The sequence below is a fragment of the Centruroides sculpturatus genome, unplaced genomic scaffold (assembly GCF_000671375.1).
Source record: "Centruroides sculpturatus isolate CEXI.00-Female unplaced genomic scaffold, Cexi_2.0 scaffold922, whole genome shotgun sequence".
Lineage (NCBI taxonomy): Eukaryota > Metazoa > Arthropoda > Arachnida > Scorpiones > Buthidae > Centruroides > Centruroides sculpturatus.
This window is the reverse complement of record NW_019385066.1, coordinates 159684-184569: the sequence shown is the minus strand read 5'-3', so window position 1 is coordinate 184569 and position 24886 is coordinate 159684. Positions and strand designations below refer to the sequence as shown.

Here is a 24886-nt window from a genome sequence, read left to right as displayed (position 1 = left end):
TTAAACATACCAATAAACACATGGAAAATGTGTTGGCAACATGGAAACTAATGAAACAAGTAACATGTCAGAATGTTTAAAATTTTTGCAGACTGAAAAAAAACAAGCTTAATTGGGCTGCAATTTGAAAAAAATTGTAGACCTATAAATTCCCACTGGCATCCATCTGTCTTTCCTTAATCTCAAGAATGGAGTTAGATAGATGAAATCCAAGACCAGATATGGAAACCTTGGAGAAGGAGGCCCCGGTTTATTATGTACAAACTTCCAATGCAAACTGGAAGTTACATTATTTCAATTGAAAATTTTTCCCCTGAAAGGTATTAGATAGATGACCAGCATGACTCTATTGTTAAAAAATAACATATGATGTACAAGAGCAAGCCACTACTAATTTGAGGTGGAGAGCATATATTTTAAGTTAAATAAATTAAAAATTGTAGCCTGGCATTGTGATGATGTCACAATAAATAATTGTTCATTGCTTATACATATGTTTTATAATTTTTATCTATTTTCATTTATTTATTTTAGTACCAATTTGTTATTTTTATTTTATCACCTTGTTACTTTTATTACTTTATTATGTTAAATTGTTAACCTAGTTTTTGTTTTACCTTTGTGCATGCAACATTTCATACATTTTAAATTGTTCAATCTTTTAAACTACTCTGTTTTTGTACTAACCTGAGGATGACCTTTAAACAAGGTCAATAACATTTATTTGATTAATAAATTGGTGTTAATTACTGGATTAAGGCATTTTTTAATTAAATATATAGTGAACATCCAGTTATTGCAGTATTTTATTTATGGATATGGCTACATCAATCAAACTTTACAGAAAATAGAGCTTATCATGAAAGTATTAAATGTTCACCTTATAAAGCTATTTTTGGCTGTTCAATGTAAATGATATTGCTCGTGAATGCTTCAGTTCCTTGCAACATGGACCGAAAGATTAAATACTAAAGAGGATTTGAAGGATATCTTGTAAAACCAAAATGATGAAATTGGAGATAATCACTTTAGCAATATTAATTAAAGATGGAATGGTGAATGGTCAACATAAAGTGAATGTAACTGCTGAAATGGTTGAAGAAAATAGTTTTGAAACTTGCTCAAAACAGACAAAATGACAAAGTAGTAAAAAGCAGAATTTGATGTTCTTTTATACTTCTTATACTTATCCTTGTGAAATAAACTTACTTCAACTTTTACCATGCTGTCTTGTCAATTCTAACATTTATCAACATCAATTGGTAAAACTTTGAAGTAAAACAATTTTTGACTGTTTTTGGATCTTAGGATATCATACAAATCCTAGATTTTATCAAATTTCAAACTTTTATGGTAACATATATACACACAATGTCACTCCGTGTGTAGTAAGGCCTGCCATGGCATGGAAAGGCCAATCTCGTCCCTTGTATTAATGCATTTTTAAGGCTTATTGTGCATCCACATACATTAATACAAGGGACGATATATACACACATTAAAATCCAAGAATCATTTTTAATATTTGATAAATAAAGCTCTAAAAACAGTAATCCTGATTGCCAAACTTTTAACCATCTTTTCAATATGTTCACTGAAGGTAAGCCATGTTGTAAGAAATGTTACAAAATGTTACTATGTAGAATGTTATGTGGCAATCTAGGTGACATTCAAATAATTTGATTTAAAATTTAAATACAGATATCCCCCCATATAACACAATAGTTAGGTTCTAAAAAAGTGACTTGCTATGTGAATCCATGCTATACAAAACTTAGGGTTAGGTTCCAAAAGTTAGCAAATGCATACTATTTTTCTTAATAATTACAAGACAAGAAATACATTTATTAAAGCAATCAATAATTAACAATTACAATCAAAAGCATTGCACCTTAATATTAATTTTTTATTCACTGCTAAACACTGTTAAACAAGGATGTTTTCTTTTTGGCAAAATATCTTCATCTTTTGAGCTTTCCTGTTAACTTTAATCCAAAGTATTAGCAACATGTTGATTTTTCTCTAGTTTTTTCATTTGCTTGCATTTACCTAAGAGATCTTTGAAAATTTAATCTTTTTGTGTAGTAATTTTTAATATAATCCATAGAAACAAAACATAGTTACAGTCTTTTGGGTTTATTTAAAGCACTATCACCAACAGCAGCAAAACCTGGTTAATAGGATAGCTCGAATAGGAACTAGGACAAGAAAAATTGTACAATTAATTGTCATTAAAATAAACTGAGCAAAAAGCACAAAATAACATTGCCCACAAATTTTACAATATTGAAATTTCAAATATGAGTTTCATGTTGCTTGGGAAAAGAAAAAATCAAATAATTGTGTTTGCACTCAAAAATTCCAACATTTTGTATGGAGATATCTCCAATTCTCAAACCATGTTAGAATAAAGTTGTATTGTACAAGGGATGCATCTATACTACTACAGAACATAAAATTAACAGAAACTCTTAAACACACAGTACTAAAAATAAAGCATAGAATAAAAATATTTGAACAATTAAATAATGGTGTGCAATGCTCAAATATCAAAATAAACAATTCCACTTTCTTAAAGATAATTACCAAGGAATATCTACATGCTAGGAATACATCCTCCTCTATGTATTAGATAATCCACTGACAATACTATAAAATCATATGTGAATGCATAAATCATTGCTGTAAATCTCAATGATTTCCATCTGCTTACTGATGATAGGATCTTCAATGGGTCTGATTATACTAGCTTCATCATAGAACATAATACTGTCCTGAAGTGCAAATGCAGAGAATGCCGGAGTTGCATTCCCCTCTTGGTCAGCTAATTTTATATACTGTAGTACTATATTTAAATGTTTTATTGAATCAGTTGAATCCACACGACAATCTACATGACATTCTAAAAAGTAACATTACATTTAGTTTATGTTCAGAAGTTAAAACCTGAAGATGGCTGCTTTTATCAGCCATCTTTAAGCTCTGGAATGTAATATCAAATGAATTCAGTTTGCTCACTTTTATATATGCATACAACATGTGCAATATAAAAAACATCATATTTATATCTTTGCAAATAATTTACAAACCATTTTTATATCATCTACATAAATATGGTCTGATCTAATCTCTCTCTTCTGCTAAAAACAGGTACATAGATATGCATCTATTCAATAATTCTATAAAAAGATACGAGTAAATTTTATGCTCTATGATTATTGATTATTATTATTGATTTAAACAATATGATTAATTTAAGATATACATTACTAAAATTATGCTATATACATACAGAAATTAACTAAAATTTAAAATCAACTAAAATTAGATCTACATTTAACTAAGTAAAAATAATTAAAAATGAATTAGTTTAACTGCTAAATTACAAACTTAATACTGAATTACACACAAAACAATATACTATGTGATAAAATTCATCTAATAAATATTTTTGTGACAATTTAACTTCATTATGCAAAGATTCATTTCTCTTAAATTTTTTTTTGTTAATTTATCAGCAAATATGAACATTAGAAAGAAAAATGAAACTTCTGATTATCAAATGTACAATCTATAACAATATCAAATATATTTTATCAACCCAATTTAGCATTTTGAATCTGCATATAATTTTATGCACAAAGAATTTCTGAATAACTGGTTTTTTTTCCCCCAGTATCAAGATGCACTATTGCTTTAGTGATGTGGTTGCAGCATGTATAAGTTATGTTCTATCTGAATTATTGTGTAACAAGTCTATTGTAAAAAATTTAATGAACTGTTTACCATGGATTTAAAGTGATTTTAATCTTTTTTTTCTATAGCTGATTGTTGAAACATCAATTTTATTGTAATATTAAATAGCTGCTACAATATTGCTATTTTAAGCAGTGCATTAACCACTTTAAATTACTTACACAAATCTTTGTTACAATAATTTATGCAGCATGATTACAGGCAAACAAAACGGTGTTGTATCTATCTTTCCAGTAACATTCAAGTAAGTTTAATACACTTTTTTCAATTAGTTAATTTTCACAAGCGAAAACCAACAAAAATTAACTACAATAACTAAAAAAAATTTATTGCAGATTGTTGTGTAAAGCAATAAAATGTAGTGCCAATAAAAAAAAATAGAGAAGGAGCAATTTATTATTTAATAAATGAAAAACTAATTTACTTAAATAAACATTATAAAACATTTATAGTAATGTATCTACATAGCTAAATATTTATTTATGATGTCTTATATTTTTTAAAATCTAGTTAATATATAAATAAAAATGGATAATATAAAAGCAGATTTTTTTGCATTATTATTAAGTATACAGTAATACCCCAAACTTACGTGATAGGTAGGACCAAGCAATAACCATATAAGTCAGGGTATAATTTCGCAATTTGTGTAAAATCCAAGTCGGATGTATGTAAGCTAATAAGTGTTCTCGTTAATCTTATCTCGTCTTTTGATTCGTTCACGGTTACAAAAAATCACCACATAGATTCTCTCAAGTCTCCGTAGATATAACAAACACAGAAATAAATAACACAAAATAAATTGTAGCTATGTGTCGATTCTGCGTGACCCGTCTGAACATGTAAGCTGAACAACAGTGTGGGGGAGTGAGTAATCAAGAGTTGCGTGGCGCTCAAACAAAAGACGAATCGACGAGATTTGAAAATCGCATCACTCCGGGGTCGCGCAAGTCGGGGTAGCGTAAGTCAAGGTATTACTGTACAGTATATAAAAAAGTTTGGATCATGACATAAAACAAACTAATATAAGCCAAATGCAAGTTGTGTATTTCATATTCACTTTAGACTAGGATTGAATTTTGGTAAATTAACTTACTGTACTTTGGAAATTAATTTTAAATGAGTCTTATAAAGTTTATGCTTTCTTTTCATTATATTCTTAATTGTTTTATTATGAATAAATAATAAATATGAATTATTAAAACACAAAGTAATAATACATATTATTGATCCTGAAATATACTCAATCCATTAATATGTATATGTATGTATATATATATAATGTNAATATATATACTGTTTTCTTAGAAAATAAAACAATTAATACAATTTATATAGTACTAAAAACAATGACAATTCAAGAGGAATAAAAAATAAGCAATCAAAGAATAATGGCTAATAACAAGAACTAATTTTTACTGTATCAAATTTTCTCACCTAAAATCTCAAACACTCAGATACCTAAATTATTATAATTTCTTCTGGATAACCAAAGATTACATGTGTTACCTATAACCATATGGTATTAAAATGGAAGACATATCCTCCTTTTAGCTATCATATTGAGAAAATGTCCCCCATTCTAACTCTAAATTCTTTTACTGATCATGATTTTTCACGATTGAGCATGGAAACAATAGATTGACCCAACCACAACTATATGCATCACTACAATGCATTTACACTTACAGAAATTCTACATTTGGTTATGTTTATTCAGTTTTGGAAGAGAAAAGATGGTTAGGATAAAGACCACTTCCCTAAAACATCATTAAAATCTGTTATCATTAAACTTTGAAGGAGTGCCTATCGTAATTAGAAGTGGAAGAAATTTCAGTTGCAAGATTTGAGGACATTGATACAAAGCATTTAATAAAAATGTTCTTCTCTATTTTACAAAACATCTAAGAATTACTATACTGTCAAAATTAAGTAATTATGATAAATACAATGATTAACTATGTTTTGTAATAGTAGAATTAAAAATACAAATGATAATAAAAGTAAAAATAATTACAAAATAATATTTTTATTTGAAGCCTGTTCAAGCAAATCTGTAATGTCTCTCTTTTTAGAATGATTTGTTATCCATTTATAATTTTTCATTTAGTAAGCCTAGCTGTGTTTAAAAATAAATTACAGCTCATTCAACAGTTTCATCTGTCTAAACTTACCAAGGGTATCTTTAAAAAAAAAAAAAGTATGTTTTGTTACAGTCATATGTTTCTATCAAGTTCTATAGTTCTCTGATAGAAAACTATTTAGAAGCAGGCTATTGATTTTATTGTAATTTAGTTCTTTACAGTAAGAGCTAAATGATCAGCTCTTGAACTTGTGTCTTTGGGTCTGTGAGCAACTTTCTTGGTAAAATTAACAATATTAACTGTATTTACTTTAATTATTCTACATCTAGTATGGCAATCTTTCCCACCAAGAACACACCTACTGCATTGCAACTCTGGATTCATCTCAACACCAGGTGACTGTTCAAGCAAATATATTGAAGATATTGAAGACATTAAAATCTTTTTCCATTTAATTCTTTATGATTTAAAATTTGTAGGAAAGTGTTTTATTAGCAAAAAAGTAAAACTATACTTGCTGAATTTTTCATATTTTATAAAAATATGATAAATTTATAAATAATGAGAATGCTTAAACAGACACAAAATGGCTTCAACAATCTCTAAATATTTAATTTGTGTTTAACTTACACATAATTACACATTATCATCATCATCACTAATTTAAGTATATTTTAGCAGAACTGTTTCTGAATGATTTTGTTAATATTTTTGTTTGATGAAATATGGATTACAATCTAAGTGCCATAATTTAATTATTTGTATCTTATAAATATTGTTAAGTATTTTGTAAATTTGTAATATTTTTATTTTGATTGTTATAACAATTTGCTTTAATCTTTAATAAACTTACATTTTGCAATGATTAATAAAATATTCTAATATTTGAAATTAAGAACAATCACAATTAGTCATCAACTAAGATCCTTTATTTTAATTTTATAAACAGTTTCAAGCTTAAAATCTAGAAAGTAACCTTGTTAAGGTATAGTACATTTCACTGATTTTAGAATGTTTATCATTTTATGATATAATATATCTAATATTTAGTTAAAATGACTTTTGATAAATCAATAATATTTCATTGAATGACATGACTATTTATATAAGAACTGTTCCTAACACAAACACTTAACTTTTCTTAAAATACTGTATATATTTTCATCCATGTCAATTATATTGTGTTGTATCATTCATCTATAAAAATAAAGCCATTTAGACTTCACTCACTTGACAAAGGATGAAATTCTTAGTTTAAAGCAAAAAAATAATGCCAGTTTTTGAAAAAATATTGTCTAAAGTATAAAAAAAGCTTACCTTACAGAAAAGAAAATTTTTTTTCAAAGCATTGGAATAATATTTCATAATCATCATCTGATTTCATAACTTTCTACACTTGCTTCAGAATTTTATATAAAAATAACTATAAAATTATATAAAGTATATAAAGTTCTGAATAGAATGAAAAGTCTAGGCACTTATACACAAAAGAATACACTATAATAACAATAATAATAATAATAATAAAGAAAAGTACTGTCTTTCAGCATTAGAAGGACTAATTTCACTTTTATTTATTATATTATTCATTCTATTCCAAGAATACAAACATTAATTAGAAAGAGAAAACTCTAATTTATCTAATTTAATTACAAGTAAAAAAAAAAAAAAAGCCTTTTTAACATTAGTTACAAATATTAAAAAAAAAAAAATAGTTCCTTGCTTTCTGTTTATCTTAATTTGTTTTACTTTGTTTAAAAAAAATTGTTTTTAAATATAATTGAATTAAAAAGTACTTTAAACCAGAAAGTCACATTCGGAACTAACTACTATATATATTCTGTATAAATATAACTATTGATAATACTTAAGTTAGTATTCAACCAATGAAAAAAGTAGAAAAACAAGTTATATAATCAAAACTATATACTGTGCTGTATTTAAAAAATTTTTTCAATTATAAAGCTGTTTATAAAAAGTTTAAGTAGATCTATATAAATGCATTTTAAGTAAAAAACTCATTTATTCATCTAGGAAAAAAAACAAAAAAAAAAAAAACACATTATTCAAAGTGTAAAGTGAAATAAAATAGATTTTGGCTTTTCAGATTCCATCCCAAAAAATGAACATTTTAAAATTATATTTAAATAGAATGATATAGATTAAGAAAAATATACTTCATTTTTTTTTGTTTACAAATTTAAAAAGTTAACATATGCATTTTATAACACCTATGCTTTTGAAAATGTTTTGAAATTGAAAATTTTATTATAAAATTATTTTTATACAAAACCAATAAAAATAATTCATGAATTAATAATAGGGCACTATATTTTTCAATTAGTTTTATTATATATATATATATACATAAACAAAGTTGATATTTAAAAAATAAAATCAACAAAAATTTATAAATAAAGATACTTCTCCGATAACATGCCAATTTAACATGCTTTCATAATAATATAGTTTATTTAAAAACTACTTTGAAGAAAACACAGAATACTGCATTAAAATACTATATAATGGTATGTGCTATTACAAGGAGATCAAATATATAATAGTATTGTTATTGAAAACAATAGTAACTTGCTCAGTCAGATAAACGTATTGATCTATAAGTCTATCTGCCTATGCTAAAATTATAGTGATTGCATATGATGTATAGACTACAGTTTCTATACACAATGAGCAATTATTTATTGTGAAATTATCACAATGTCAGGCTGCAATTTCTAATCATATTTTTAATTTATTTCATTTAAAATATATGCTCTCCAACTCAAATTAGTGGTGGCTTGCCCCTGTACATCATACTTTTCCTGTTAGCAATATTGTCATGCCAGTCATCTATTAACTGCTTTCGGGGGGAAGTTTTTAACTGAAATAACGTCACTTCCGTTTTGCATTGGAAATTTGTATATAGTTAACTGGGAGCCTCCTACCCCTAAGGCTTTCATATCTGGTCTCATCTTTCATCTATCTAACTCCATTCTTGATTAAGGAAAAATGGACGGACGACAGTGGGAATTTATAGGTCTATAATTTTTGCAGCCTAATAAATTCATGCATTAGATCTCATAGAATAACTAGAACCAATATTAGTGGGGTCCTAATTAGAACATGCAAATCTACATTTGCTTCTGGTATCATTACAGATGAAGCCATTAGTTCTATGTATAAATGCATTTGCAACATTCAAACTTTTTAGCATATTTATTTTTATTTTTTATTTATTTATTACAAAAAATGGAGCCTGGGCCCAACCCTGGTGACTAAATATAAAATAAATTTTGATCTTCTGCAAATTATATATAAGTTACATATTTTATCAATGAACATATTCGCATTTAATAAATTATCCCACAGACTGTTTGGCGATATAATTGAATCAGGTTGTTCTGTGTTTGATGAGTTAGCTATAGAAAAATTATTTATAAAATAAAAACAATAATAATTAAAACAATGGTACTGTTATCGCTGAAAGAGAATGCAATCAACTAATAGTTCCAAAAATAAAAATTTTAATAAACAGCTACATTAAAAAAAATCTGTAACTAGAAATTTATTTCTATAAATTTTATAGATAGGATACTTTTATAATTAAACTATATGCATTGAGAAAGTTACACAATAATATTTATTATTCTTCATAAAAGTTAAATAATTGAAACTTATTTCTTATCTATCCATCAAACCTTGTTAATGCATTCTTATCTAACTAGATCAAATAATATAGCATTAATCTTTTTTTTCTCTGTTAATGAATCATATGGATCATTAATACATACATAAACGTATCAAATGCAGGATCCAAAAGTACCATGTTAGGGTCAATTTTTAAGTATAATTTGACCAATAAATCCAATTTATTTATCAGTATATTATCCAAATTATAATTAAAGCAAAAATGATGATCATGTACTTTAGCTCTCTGTTCTCACATAGTATCACTATGCTTAAGTATTTAATACCACTACACCTTTCTCACACTTCCAGAAATAATTTATCACCAGTAACATTGTCGGTCTTTTTCAAAAGCCTGCTTCAGAGTTATTGCTGGAAATGCAAGAAAGATGTAGTGGTATTAAATAGTTTGTTTCAGCTGCTGTAAAGAGATAATTTGAACAATGGGTATGCTTAAGTATTTCAAAAATGTAAAAATACACTTTGGGTAAAAGTAATATATAATTTGTTCTATTGTTTAGGCTGAGAGAAANTCCATCTGCTTACTGATGATAGGATCCTCAATGGGTCTGATTATACTAGCTTCATCATAGAACATAATACTGTCCTGAAGTGCAAATGCAGAGAATGCCAGAGTTGCATTCCCCCCTTGGTAGGCTAATTTTATATACCGTAGTATTATATTTAAATGTTATACTGAATCAGTTGAATCCACACGACAATCTACATGACATTCTAAAAAGTAACATTACATTTAGTTTACGTTCAGAAGTTAAAACCTGAAGATGGCTGCTTTTATCAGCCATCTTTAAGCTCTGGAATGTAATATCAAATGAATCCAGTTTGCTCACTTTTATATATGCATACAACATGTGCAATATAAAAAACATCATATTTATATCTTTGCAAATAATTTACAAACCATTTTTATATCATCTACATAAATATGGTCTGATCTAATCTCTCTCTTCTGCTAAAAACAGGTACATAGATATGCATCTATTCAATAATTCTATAAAAAGATACGAGTAAATTTTATGCTCTATGATTATTGATTATTATTATTGATTTAAACAATATGATTAATTTAAGATATACATTACTAAAATTATGCTATATACATACAGAAATTAACTAAAATTTAAAATCAACTAAAATTAGATCTACATTTAACTAAGTAAAAATAATTAAAAATGAATTAGTTTAACTGCTAAATTACAAACTTAATACTGAATTACACACAAAACAATATACTATGTGATAAAATTCATCTAATAAATATTTTTGTGACAATTTAACTTCATTATGCAAAGATTCATTTCTCTTAAATTTTTTTTTGTTAATTTATCAGCAAATATGAACATTAGAAAGAAAAATGAAACTTCTGATTATCAAATGTACAATCTATAACAATATCAAATATATTTTATCAACCCAATTTAGCATTTTGAATCTGCATATAATTTTATGCACAAAGAATTTCTGAATAACTGGTTTTTTTTCCCCCAGTATCAAGATGCACTATTGCTTTAGTGATGTGGTTGCAGCATGTATAAGTTATGTTCTATCTGAATTATTGTGTAACAAGTCTATTGTATAAAATTTAATGAACTGTTTACCATGGATTTAAAGTGATTTTAATCTTTTTTTTCTATAGCTGATTGTTGAAACATCAATTTTATTGTAATATTAAATAGCTGCTACAATATTGCTATTTTAAGCAGTGCATTAACCACTTTAAATTACTTACACAAATCTTTGTTACAATAATTTATGCAGCATGATTACAGGCAAACAAAACGGTGTTGTATCTATCTTTCCAGTAACATTCAAGTAAGTTTAATACACTTTTTTCAATTAGTTAATTTTCACAAGCGAAAACCAACAAAAATTAACTACAATAACTAAAAAAAATTTATTGCAGATTGTTGTGTAAAGCAATAAAATGTAGTGCCAATAAAAAAAAATAGAGAAGGAGCAATTTATTATTTAATAAATGAAAAACTAATTTACTTAAATAAACATTATAAAACATTTATAGTAATGTATCTACATAGCTAAATATTTATTTATGATGTCTTATATTTTTTAAAATCTAGTTAATATATAAATAAAAATGGATAATATAAAAGCAGATTTTTTTGCATTATTATTAAGTATACAGTAATACCCCAAACTTACGTGATAGGTAGGACCAAGCAATAACCATATAAGTCAGGGTATAATTTCGCAATTTGTGTAAAATCCAAGTCGGATGTATGTAAGCTAATAAGTGTTCTCGTTAATCTTATCTCGTCTTTTGATTCGTTCACGGTTACAAAAAATCACCACATAGATTCTCTCAAGTCTCCGTAGATATAACAAACACAGAAATAAATAACACAAAATAAATTGTAGCTATGTGTCGATTCTGCGTGACCCGTCTGAACATGTAAGCTGAACAACAGTGTGGGGGAGTGAGTAATCAAGAGTTGCGTGGCGCTCAAACAAAAGACGAATCGACGAGATTTGAAAATCGCATCACTCTGGGGTCGCGCAAGTCGGGGTAGCGTAAGTCAAGGTATTACTGTACAGTATATAAAAAAGTTTGGATCATGACATAAAACAAACTAATATAAGCCAAATGCAAGTTGTGTATTTCATATTCACTTTAGACTAGGATTGAATTTTGGTAAATTAACTTACTGTACTTTGGAAATTAATTTTAAATGAGTCTTATAAAGTTTATGCTTTCTTTTCATTATATTCTTAATTGTTTTATTATGAATAAATAATAAATATGAATTATTAAAACACAAAGTAATAATACATATTATTGATCCTGAAATATACTCAATCCATTAATATGTATATGTATGTATATATATATAATGTCATATCTCAAACACTAAATTACAGTAGAATTTATTCTAAACTATAAGCAATTTATTTTAGCCCAATGATTGTTATTTTATTTAAGAATTTTTCAAGAATATTTTGTAATAATCATTGAGAGTCAAACAACAAAAGAATAAATAAACCGTAGAAGTGAATCTTAAAATATTAACAAATAAACTGAATTTTGAATTTTGTGTATGTATTTTTGTTTGTATTCAACTACTATTTTTATTAATACTTTAATTTTTTTTAAACAATTGACAAGTTTGATATAAGCTACTGAATAGCTAACTATTAACTACAAGTATTCAGAGCTAAGATATTAACAACAGGATATAATTTCATATAATTAAAAGTTTAAAAATGCATATTTTAAAGTAAATATTTAAGAGAAAAGAGCCGCATTTATTATTATTATTTTTTAAACTAGAGCAGAACAATTTTTATGTGCATTAACAAAGATACAAAAGTTGTAAACAGAGAAACTGATAAACAATTTATATATATATATACACAAAAGGATAAAGAAGATAAATTACAGGCTTATTTAAAAATATATAAAAATATTAAAATGGAATGATGATATGATAAAATACTTTGATTACCAGTTTTGACAAAAGAACAAGTGTTAATTGGACACAATACATTTGAAAAGAGACTACAGTATCAGTAGCAATTAGCAGAAAAGTTGTGGATTAATAGTTTTTTAGATCAACTGTCATTGTCAAACTGGATTTGTTTTAAAGTATTTCAAATGTATCCTGTATTTAAAATTTATTCAGAATAATTGCAAAATAAAAGATAAAGTAATATAATAAATGAGAATTTAATTGATTAAAATTTAACAATGGCATTTTAATATTTTATTATATATGCTAAGAGTGGCCAAAATCTTGTCATGACATAGCAACTATCAGAAATATATGAGAGCTTCATCCTGTATCATAACACCTATTGGACAGTCACATTATCTATTTATATTATACAGTAAAACCTCTAAATCTCAAATTTGAAGGGACCAAAAAATGGCAGTTCAAGTTTTGGAGCATTATACATATGAAGGTATATGCATGAATAAACAAAGTATAAAGCAGTAGAATAAGGGATGCAATTCTGTGATGTATTTAAGTCCATGATATTTATTTCAGATCATTATTAGCACAATATATGAGGCTATAATAATGATTTAAATAAATACCGTAAATTTAGATAGTCAAAACTATAAATGGAACCTGAATATAACAGAATCCTGCCCTTACCAAACTTTTCTTTGGTCCTGTGTATATTCCACAAAAATCAATATGAAGTAACTTGTATATAGTGAAACCTGTTTAATGTGGAAACAGAAATGAATATAATAGAAAATTGTATTTCTATGCCACACACAAAATGCTCTAAAGTTCTGCTTTTAAAAGTAAAAACCATTATACAATATTCTGATCTGTAGTGTGGCTTCTATCAATAGGAAAGCAGAACTCATCCAATAGACAATAGTTTAAATTTGAAATTCTATTGGGTAAGTTAAGTTCTGTTTGATAATAGTTATACATATTTCAAAACTGAAATTTGAAAATGGTTGTAAACAACACTATAAATTTCTTAAATTTATATTATTGTCAGTTAAGAGCATGCAGAAAAAATAAGATCATCATGGCTTTGAGGAAATAGTACAGCTTTGTTTAAAGTCAAAATTATTGAAACAAGTAAAAACAAAAGCTAAGTGTAAAGCAAATCATGGAAAATTTTAAGATTGACAAGACACAAGTTTATGAGATTTGAAATCTAAGTTAGATATCAAACAGGAATAGTTGAGTGGCAATGGGTCAAAGAAGAAGAAAGTAAAGACAACTGACAGTGAAGAAAAACTAAACAGTTTGAGACTGGTTAGTCCATGCAATGGAAAAGAATATTTCCATATACGGACCAATTAAAGAAGGAAAAGCCAAGGAACTTTCTGAGAAATTAAAGAGCGGTTTTAAAGTTTTCAGCAATGGCATTCAATCTCCTCCAAGACTGTTTGTGGAGAATCTGAAGACATAAATGGAAAAACTGACAGAATGAAATATGAACTTGCATGTGCTTATAGAAGAATACAAGTCCAAAGATATAGAAAATGGTGATGACACAAGTTTATTTTTCAAGCATTGCCAAACAAAACACTGTGCATAAAAGGTGAGAAATGTTCAGGGGGAAAACATTCAAAAAACATCTCACCATTAACTGTATTGAACATTTGAGAATTTATTGCTATATGATTATATAAATTTTACAATTCTTACTGTAATTCTCACAAAGCAAATTTTTAATATTATTTTCCAATAAAGTTAACAATAACTGCATTAAGCCTTTTTTACATCACTTTTCAGCAAATGTATGTAATATTAAAAAAAAAAATTACTCTAAATCTACTTTAATGCTATATTTGAACAATATCAAATATTTGTTTTGTTGCTAACTAACTTCAAATTCATACATAAATGACTATGCAGATTCATCTTCACTAACAAAATCATTAAAAATACAAACCAAATGAAATATAAAACACATTATTTTACCAAAAAGAGTCTATACAAATACAAATTGAGAAAAACTGTATATTTCAGCTTATTCTCTTATTTTTCCAAAATTGCTTGTTTACTTCAAATACTCTTCAAAATTATAATGAATAAAATATTGAAATAATATATAATTTAAAACAACCAACCCTTTTTTTCAATTTATATATAATCTACTAAATCTGAATATAATTAAGGTATTTGGAAAAATAACTTTTAGAAAATCTCAACCCTTAACTTTAACATATTATTATACAAGGATAAATTATTGTAAAGAATGTTATTCTTAGCTTTTTCATGTTGTAATTGAAAGACTGACTACGTCAAAAAAAGAACATTCCAAGGATTAACTATATATCTGTCAAAGAAAGAAAACACGATACAGACAGAAAAATACATTTACGCCTACATGTTACAGAAAGACAGGAGTTTAAATTTAAAGTTAAATGCTCTGATCATCTAACCTCAGATACATTTATGAGAAAAATTATTATTATTATTAGAAGTATTCTAATTCTACTCAAACAATTTCATTTGTATCACATTTAATGTAATAATGAAATATTTATGTTTATTACTATAATACAGAAACTAAATATGAAACTCAATTGTGATATGAAATAGTTTTAAATTTTAAAATGATGTTATATATCCTTTCAACTGCTGATTATAAACATTCTATGCTTAATACCAAAGAAATCTTAGTAAAAATGCAAAAGAAGTTTTAAAAACATTATATAATTTATTATTTTAGTATTCTTATAAAAATAGCTTAATATTTATATCAATTAAGTCAAATTAATTAATAAATTCTATTACGTTTAGCCTTTAATATTACAGAATTTTATCAACTTTAAAAATTAATACAAAATAAACCTTTTTTTATTAAATAAAAACAATCATAATTATTTTGTAAAATCAGAAAGATATAAACTGAGATATACAGATATTTTCAATAGTACTGTAGTGCACACTGATGAAGCAACACTAATTAGTGACAATGGGGATTAATGATAGCTTCTATAAGCAATTCTTTCTGAATAGAACAGATTATTGCAGACTTCTAATCAAACGTAATCCAAAAACAATTCTCTGTTGTTATCCACAACATTTAAATCCACATTTACAACTTAAGATTAACAGTCAGAGCTATAAATTATCCAATATATATTCAAATATTTAAAGTAAAATGAATGCTGACTTCTGACTCTGATAATTTATTCTGGACATTAGAATAAAACTGAGTTCATCAGAAATTTAATAATCATCTAGGAAAAAAATTTAATAGATTTTCTGTATGTAGTTTGTTAATAAATTTTACTACTAATAATAATAATAATTACAAGAATCAATGCTAAAATCAATCTGTGAAGGATACATTTTTATAGATTATCTTCTTATGAAATTAATTGCAATAATTAATTCATCATCAACATATTCATTTTGTTTATTACATAGATTTGATTATATTGTCTGATGAATATATAGAAGCATTGAAATAAAGATCATACACAATCGTAATTATTGTTTAGTCTTATTATTTCATTAAAATCCTGACATTAAACCGGACAATTTTTTGGAGTAATAGAATAACAGTTGCATTTTATATATATTTTATTAAATATTAACATGATACAGAATGAGATTAAAATAAATTTTGTAAATCAATTATAAAAATTTATATTATTAAATAAGTTCATAAATTAACTTAAAATCTAACTATGAAACACCCAAATAAGGACTTAAGTGTATAAACTACAATCCTATAAAAAAAAGTAATTCTACAGTGTAATTCAGATCTTTCTAGTCATTATAACTCCAAAAATATTGAAGGTAACAGCAAATTGTAAAACATATTAAAATGCATGGCTAAATATATATATTTAAACATTGAAGGGTGGAGAGGGAATAAGCTCATAACAAACCTTTTAAAGAAGTAAAGTCATAATTTTAAATGGAAATGATGTTTCCATTTAAAATTATGATCTTACTTCAAAAGGCTTCACTAAATATTACTTATTTAAAATACAAATAATAATTTTGTTGCTATTGTTATTATTTTGCTTATTCACTTTTTAATTCTACCATTTTCTAAAACTTTTGATTTTTAAATCAAAATCCTTCAATTATTCCATTTTTGATGACTGTTAAAGTTTAAAAATTTGTTTTTTAGTTATTAAAAGTTCAATTTTTTCATTTCTTTTCCAACTCATCAAAGGAAAAAAAAGAAAAACAGGAAAAGATAACAACTTAAAGCTATAAATCTAATAATTCAATCTATATCCAATAACAGAGCATTCTTTTCTATTTTTTTTAATCAAACAATAATATTTCATTAAAAATTATTATTTTTATATAAAATGGTGGTGGCACAACCATCTACTTTAGAGCCAAATGTCTATAATAATTAAACTAATTCCTTAATTTAGACTGAAAATAACCAAGCAATTTACTCTAATTTTTTTGTGATTTAAGTATTTATAAAAGAGAATGAAATAATAGACATTAAAATAAATGAACAAATTATTAAGAATTAATTTCTGTATAGAAATGTATAAAATAAACTATTCATAGTAAATTTTAGAATTAATTTTTAAATATAATGTCTTACTGCAGTTCTATATTTAAGAATTATTAATTATCAGAACAGTTCACAAGAGCCCGAAGTAGTAAAAGAAGTGGGTGGAATAAACATTATACAAAGATATATAAATAGCTTAAAATTTGACCTTCAAACCTAGATTGAAAACTTCACAGAAGTAAACACGCTGTAAGAAAATTTTTATCTTTGTTTAATATCAATGAACTGTCTAAAACTAAAATTAGTTTTTAATCTCAGAGAAAACACTAGTGCACAGGTCCATAGGACACTTTTGGAATTTATATCACAAATATTTCCCACAAATTTTTGAAAAGATCATACTTGTGTATTCTTCTATTGAACCTTCTAGGACAGAATGACATTTTTACAATAATGCTGTAATCTGTATTCTGTAATTAGCATTTTCTTCATTAATCTACAGTTTAGGTGTATAAAGCATACCATAAGTCTGGGTCATGGAATTATATATTTTTTTTAACGTTTTGCTTACTTTAAGCTTAATTTTCAAAACTGAAGTTATTCAAGCATTGGTTATTTAAAATGCATTTAGTGTAGTGTTCTGATAGTTTTTGTAACTTAGTACCATATAGTGTAATACAAGAAATAATCATAATTTAAATTTTAGGGACCAAAAAAAGACTTTGAAGAAGAAAAGCTCAGCAAAATTCTCTACAACTGAATTCATGTGAATCAGAAAACCAATTCAGATGACTGTTGAAGAGCTATAGTCAAGTAATGAGACCAGGATATAGTAAATACACTTGTAGTTGATAACTGTATGTGATAAATATCATGACTGTAGCTCTGAAGTATCAGATAACAAATTTTAAAAATTTCTATTTGTTTTTATAACTTTATCTATAGTTTTCTTTCTTTAATTTAGTTTTTATTCTTGTTCATTTTAGAAATTAAATTAAATAAAGTATAAAATTTAGTTCTAGCCTGTTCCAACAACAAGTTTTTATTTATCAAATGTTTTTGACTAAGTAGCCATCATCAGGATCAAATATGTACTAGAATTCTTTTTAAATTTTAATTTTAATGTTCTTAACAGTGTTCTAAATATGAAATGACGACAAATAACTAAAATAACATAAAATAAAATACAAAAAAATAATAATAAATAAATCATAAAATACAAACAACGATGATAATCAATCACAAGATCTAGTACAACAATAACTAGTGTGTACTTTTATCCCAATCATGGCTTATAAGAAATTTCTATGCTGGGATAAAGTGTAAATATAATATTTTGGTATTTTAATGAAGATAAATACTGATAAACTTGTTTTTCTAAATACCTATAGCAAGCTTCTACCAAAACAATAAAAAAGTAACAAGACTGCATAATACAGTACATCTAGTTAGGCAACATTAATAGGCATGCCTGCTGCCAGTTAAATATATATATCTTTCAGTATTAAACTACAAATAGTTTCTCTAAACAGCTTTTTCTCTTTCCATTATATATATGTACACACACACACATTTATTGTATTGAAAGAAATTTGTTCATGAAGCCTCAAGGCATGATATGTATTCATTGTCATGTTTCAATTATAACTCAAGCTGATTTTTGTCACTTACTTTATCTAACAGAATTATATTATATATTGAAGTAAATACAATGATATTTTATTATTTCACTTTAAAAATTTAGTTACTTAAGTTTCATTTTTAATTACTCTAAAAAAATATTTCAAATTTTGCAAATACTTAAATATATATTCAATAAATACTTCAAATTTTGCAATTAAATAAAATTTCTTAATTAAATATAATAAAATACAATTTTAACACGAATCTTTATAAATGAATATTCATCAGACAAACTGTACTACTGGAATATTTAATTTTAAATAGAATTTTAATTATATGATTATTTAAATAAATCAAGATTTATAGATGAGAACACTCAAAATGTATAAACACTTAAATATAATCAGATCAGAACATATAAAAGATAGGTAATGTAACGAAGATAAAGCTAACATTCTACAGAAGATCCTTGCTTTCATAAGAAAAAAATACTTGAATTATTCATACATTAACATTGCTTTTTGTATATATTTATCATTGATTATTATCAATCATTATTAAAAATAATAACTGATCATAATCATATTTCACAAAAAATTTTAAATATTTACTCTATATAATACTTCATGCATTTCAACAATATTTACATTCATAAGAGAGATAGACTTGATTAACAATGTAAGAAAATATAAACCGGAATTTATAAAAACATTGACAATAATATAAAAACAAACATAATACTTTTACTGATTGTTACATAAAACCGAATCAGGATGAATTTATAATTACCAAAACTCAAACATTATACAACATATATAATTAATAATTACTCTTTCATTTTAAAAAAATATGCTTTGAATAGTTTGTAATAATTATGAATTTCAAAATTACTTAATATTTTTAGAGTATGAATATGTTATTTTAATTTTTCTAACAGACTTATTTATACTAGTGATAATCCTAACAAAAATCATAAAGAAAAAATAAACAAACATATTTCAGATTACAGAAGAATTACTATATAGTTTGTGACTATATTACTAACATAAATCTTGGATATTACAGTAAAAAAAACTTGTTAACGATAATCGGCAATAATTTTGTGAATTAATATGCATTTGGTGATATATAAAGAAAGATAAAACATTGATGTCACGATTTCATTTTCAATTAAATGTATGATTTTGCTTAAAAACTTAGCACGAAATAAAGTTAAAATCAAAAATGTATCTGTTGGATATTTATACATATCTATACTTATACAGCAGCAAAAAACTTTCTTCATAACAAGAACTCATTAAGGAAGTTATGCTTGAAGAAATAAATATAACTGTCAATAAAATTTGTCTCATTTTATCACCTTACAACGTGATAAACTTCAAAACAACAAAAAAATAAATAAATAAAAGCAGGACTAAATTTAACAACAGTATAAATACAGACTTATAAATATGGATGATTATTAAAATTGTTTAAAGTTATTTATTTTATTATGAGCCATCATTTCAGTTATATAACTCTTCGAATATTTTATCCATCTAAATTATTTACACACAAAAACTGAATTTTATGCAAATTTTGAATTAAATAATAATTAATAAATTATATTACAATATTCCAACAAACAATGTAACAATTAAATATAAAAAATAATATTTCATCAGCATGTTTTTCTTCTATCAACAAATAATTTTCTTTATATTTAAGGCTAATTAATTATTGTCAATGATATTTCGTAAGTTAATAATTTGATGCTTATTACATTGTATTATTTTTACTGATTTGATAATTTTTAATTTACACGAAATGAAATAAGTCAGAATTTAATTTTGTAATAAATATTTTTCTTTTTTTGTATTAAGTAAGCAATTAAACTTTTATTAAAGTAATATATAATTACAGTAATGAGAAGTGACGTATTGTTCCGTTATTTCTTGAATTTTATAAGCATTTCTACGTACATATTACAAATATAAAATAATCTAGTTCTATATTATTTTTAGACAAGTAAATGCAAATATTAAAATGCAATTGGAAGAAAATATTCAAGATTGTATAAGATGTCTATAAATAAATAAAATCTTGTTACTATCTAATTTATAAAAACCTTTACAGTAAAACTATTATTGTAATAAATTTAACATTTGTTATATTTAAAACTTTGTATTATAATCTTCATTAAATTAAATGTTCAAGTAGTTAAAATTTTTTTAATTTAAAATAATCTTTTCAAATGTTTCTTTTAATTATCATCAATTAATTATTGTATTATACAGGTAATTTTCATTTTAAAAATATAAATTAGGTCATCCCAGCTACATTCTTAGTATATACACTGTATAAGATTAAGGAAATAACTTGTTCTGTAATAAAAAAAAATGAGGTGGTTCTACTGAAAACTTAAAAACATTAACATTAATTATTTAAACTTACTAAAAATTAAATTCAGTTATTTAATATTATTGTCAATTTGCTTCAGTCTACTATTTATAATAGTGAGAATCATATTACTCATGTTAGTTCTAAATGAATGATGACTCACGTCTGTTTATGGCAGCTGAAAATTATCTACCAAATAAAAATTTGCAGTATCTCAAACATTTTATTTTTTTATATTAATAATCTCAGATGCTATCATTAATATGAGAAAAATAATGGAAATGCAAAATACAACTGATGTTTACATTTATATATAAATAATCAAATATTTGTATCCAGATGTTTTCTTCAAAACAGTTCTTTTCTTATTACTAAAATGCAATTTGCATCCATCTACGAATACAATTTATTTAATATTAAATATAATAACTGTATATATTTTATGCACATAAATAAATTAATATATATTTACAACTTATATCTTAAACCGACTTTTAATCATTAAATCATTGCATTTTTGTACGTTTAATACACTCGAAGCCGGAAGAAAGTTTAAATCGCGTAAAAACACATCTTTTCTTTTTGACGACGTCTAACTTTGGAATCTCAGACGGACTCAAGCCAGGCTCATCGAAGAAGCCGGAAATATTCTTTTCCTACAGAAAATCTATCAGCCGCTTACTAAATAAATATATAATCAAATTAAATAGGAAATCGGAGTAAGAAAACATTGCGTAACGACACACTTTCGAGCACATTTCCAGCTCTTTCGATATACCTGCCTCGGGTCTATCGAAGATTCCAAACTTCGACGTTGCCCGAATGGTGCCAAAAGATGTGTTTTTATGCAATATTTTTCTACTTCAATTTCCTATTTAATTTGATTATATATATATATATAAAAGAAACTGGTTTAAATTTCAAATCATCAATTTTCTTCCCATTAATGAGCCTTGTATATGATTCTGATGTATCTATAATGGACACTAATGAAAAAAAAAACTTGAATAATAATAAAAATATGGAGAAATCTGCAATGATTTAAATGTCAATTTCATGCCTTACGTCATAAATACGTCATCCAGTGTTGAAATTGATGTAAAAATTACAAACTGGGAGCGAATTACACGAAAATGTTGGACGAGGCACGCCTGAAAGTATATCTTATCTTTTGAATGAAAATAAGCTTGAGAGCGTATCTACTAAGCCTACACCCAAACGACATCAATGGATACAAACCTGATATTTATATTAATCCAAAGGTAGTTTTGTGTTGCTACAACGTTATCGTTATGCCTTACGGTTTAATTATAAACTTAATACCAAAGAAAATTCCTTCTTATTCCGTCTAAATGCGGACAACAAACTCTTCCTCCGCCACCAAAAAGGCAACCGACGAGAATCAGAAAACTTGTCATCGCCTAGCAACGGTATAGGTGCTGCCACATAGCGGTGTAAACGTCGGATGGTAAAAATTTTTTTTTTTTTTTTTTTAATTTTTATTTAATTTTTTAAATGGTAGTAAAAATCTTCCTCGAAAATTTTAAATTTGTATTAATAATATTTAACGTAAGTTATTAAGTTTTACGTTAATTTTAAATAGCGATGTTTAAGTATTTTTATAAATCGGTAAAAATTCGATCACCGAAGTCATCGCAATGTGACTTCGGTGTAGTCGCAATCGTGTAGTTGTACGTTGAAAAATCGTATTAAAATGAGAGAATTCGGTAGTGTTGTACTCGCGTACACGTTGCTTACTCTTTAAAGGATTTAATCGCTAAATTCGAATTTTTTTAAAAAAATGTATTTTATTACGTAAATTACCCGCCTTATTTCTGTATTGGAATTGATGGCGATAAGTTGTACGCGAAATTTACGAGAAGATAAATTGTAATTTTTTTTTTGTTTTTCTTTTTTGCTTGTTTGTTCTTTATCGATACGATTTATATAAATAAAATTTTGATTTATATATAAATAATCGTATAAATATAGCCTTAAATCGGTTTTGATCTAAAATATATTTTTCTTTTAAGATTAAAATCTTCTTCCTTCCATTTGAGGATAATGGGAAAAATGGCATGTGTTTTATAACCGTTTAAACTTAACTTTTTATAAATATATAATAATTAAACCAAATTTTCAGATTCCATAGATGTATTTGCTCTCATTTAAGCTTAATGAAAGGATAGGGCCCGATGAGGCCTTAAAACACTTAAAAGATTTTGGTGCCCCCATATACTGTAGCTTATATGTATTTCGAAATATAAACATAAAATTAAATTTTATTTTTTCAAAATAATGCCAGCAAATGCTTTAATTTTTCACTTATTGTGGGGGATCTTTTCTGTGGATTCAGTACCATTTGCAATATTGAATCATATGGTTCGTGGTAAATCAGGCAATGAAAAATTTCTTTGATGCTCCTTTTCTTTAATGCCCTGAACACGTGCTTATTTTGTTTAATGGTAAATCTAGTCATGTGTCATCCCTTGTTACGGAAGGGCAATCTCCTGATCTTCACACGTAGCCTCAAGAACATTCCATTGCATTTCTTGTATATTAATAAAAAAATCCGTTATCTTTTCTTAAATTTTATTATTTAAAATGTTTAATGTACAATTTTTAAAGCTATTTTGTATGCTTTTAATATACTAGAAGCCTCAATAAACTAGCCTAAATGGACTGAATCGCTCTCGATTCCTGGCAGTCTCTGTTTTATATCATTAAACTTAAGAAAATAGATCTGTAATGGTTCCACGTGTCTTTTTACTTCTTAAAATAGTAATTAATAGAATTTATAAAGTTTACATTGAAGAATAAATATTTTACAGGTGGTTTTACTATATTTGCAATGCGATTAAACTATCAGTGGTCAACGAATGTTCACTTTTGCTGATATCCCGATGGTAGGGATTAACCGCAACCAAACTCCATTGTTATTAAAATGTAATTTGCTTTACTGAAAAAGGCAATTTTCTTTCTCTTTTATTATTGATAATATATATATTATAGAATGAATTATGGTATATTAGTATTCTTTTCTTCATAAAGTACCAATATTATCTGGTATATTTATTTATAAGGTTTCTTTGTATTAGATTGTAAAATTCCGATCCCATATTTTGCATTTGCACTTACTTATCTTAATCCTTCCTTATATTGTCTAGGGGTTTGCTACTTATAAATCTTTATGACTAAAAAAGAGGAGAATATATTCTTCTTTTCCACCAGAACGATACAGTGAATAGGCCTACATTTTCTCTACTTTGCTCTGTTCATTACCAAATGAGGTGTTTATTTATTTATTTTTTTAAAACTAATTTCCGCCCTGTGTATACTAAGAAGACCTTATTTCTATATCCAGCATGGCTTAGGCAGTGCCTAAAATGGGGGCTGGTGGATGA

General features: G+C 25.6%; 1 protein-coding gene across 1 annotated transcript in view; it reads right to left on the bottom strand.

The window, feature by feature from the left end:
* LOC111634166 overlaps window positions 1-22937 on the bottom strand; it is a 153483-nt gene extending 130546 nt beyond the window's left edge. The window contains exon 1 of the mRNA XM_023378870.1: window positions 22722-22937. The gene's annotated coding sequence lies outside the window, so the exon portion shown is untranslated. The remainder of the gene's footprint in view (window positions 1-22721) is intronic.
* Between the last annotated feature and the right edge of the window lie 1949 nt (window positions 22938-24886).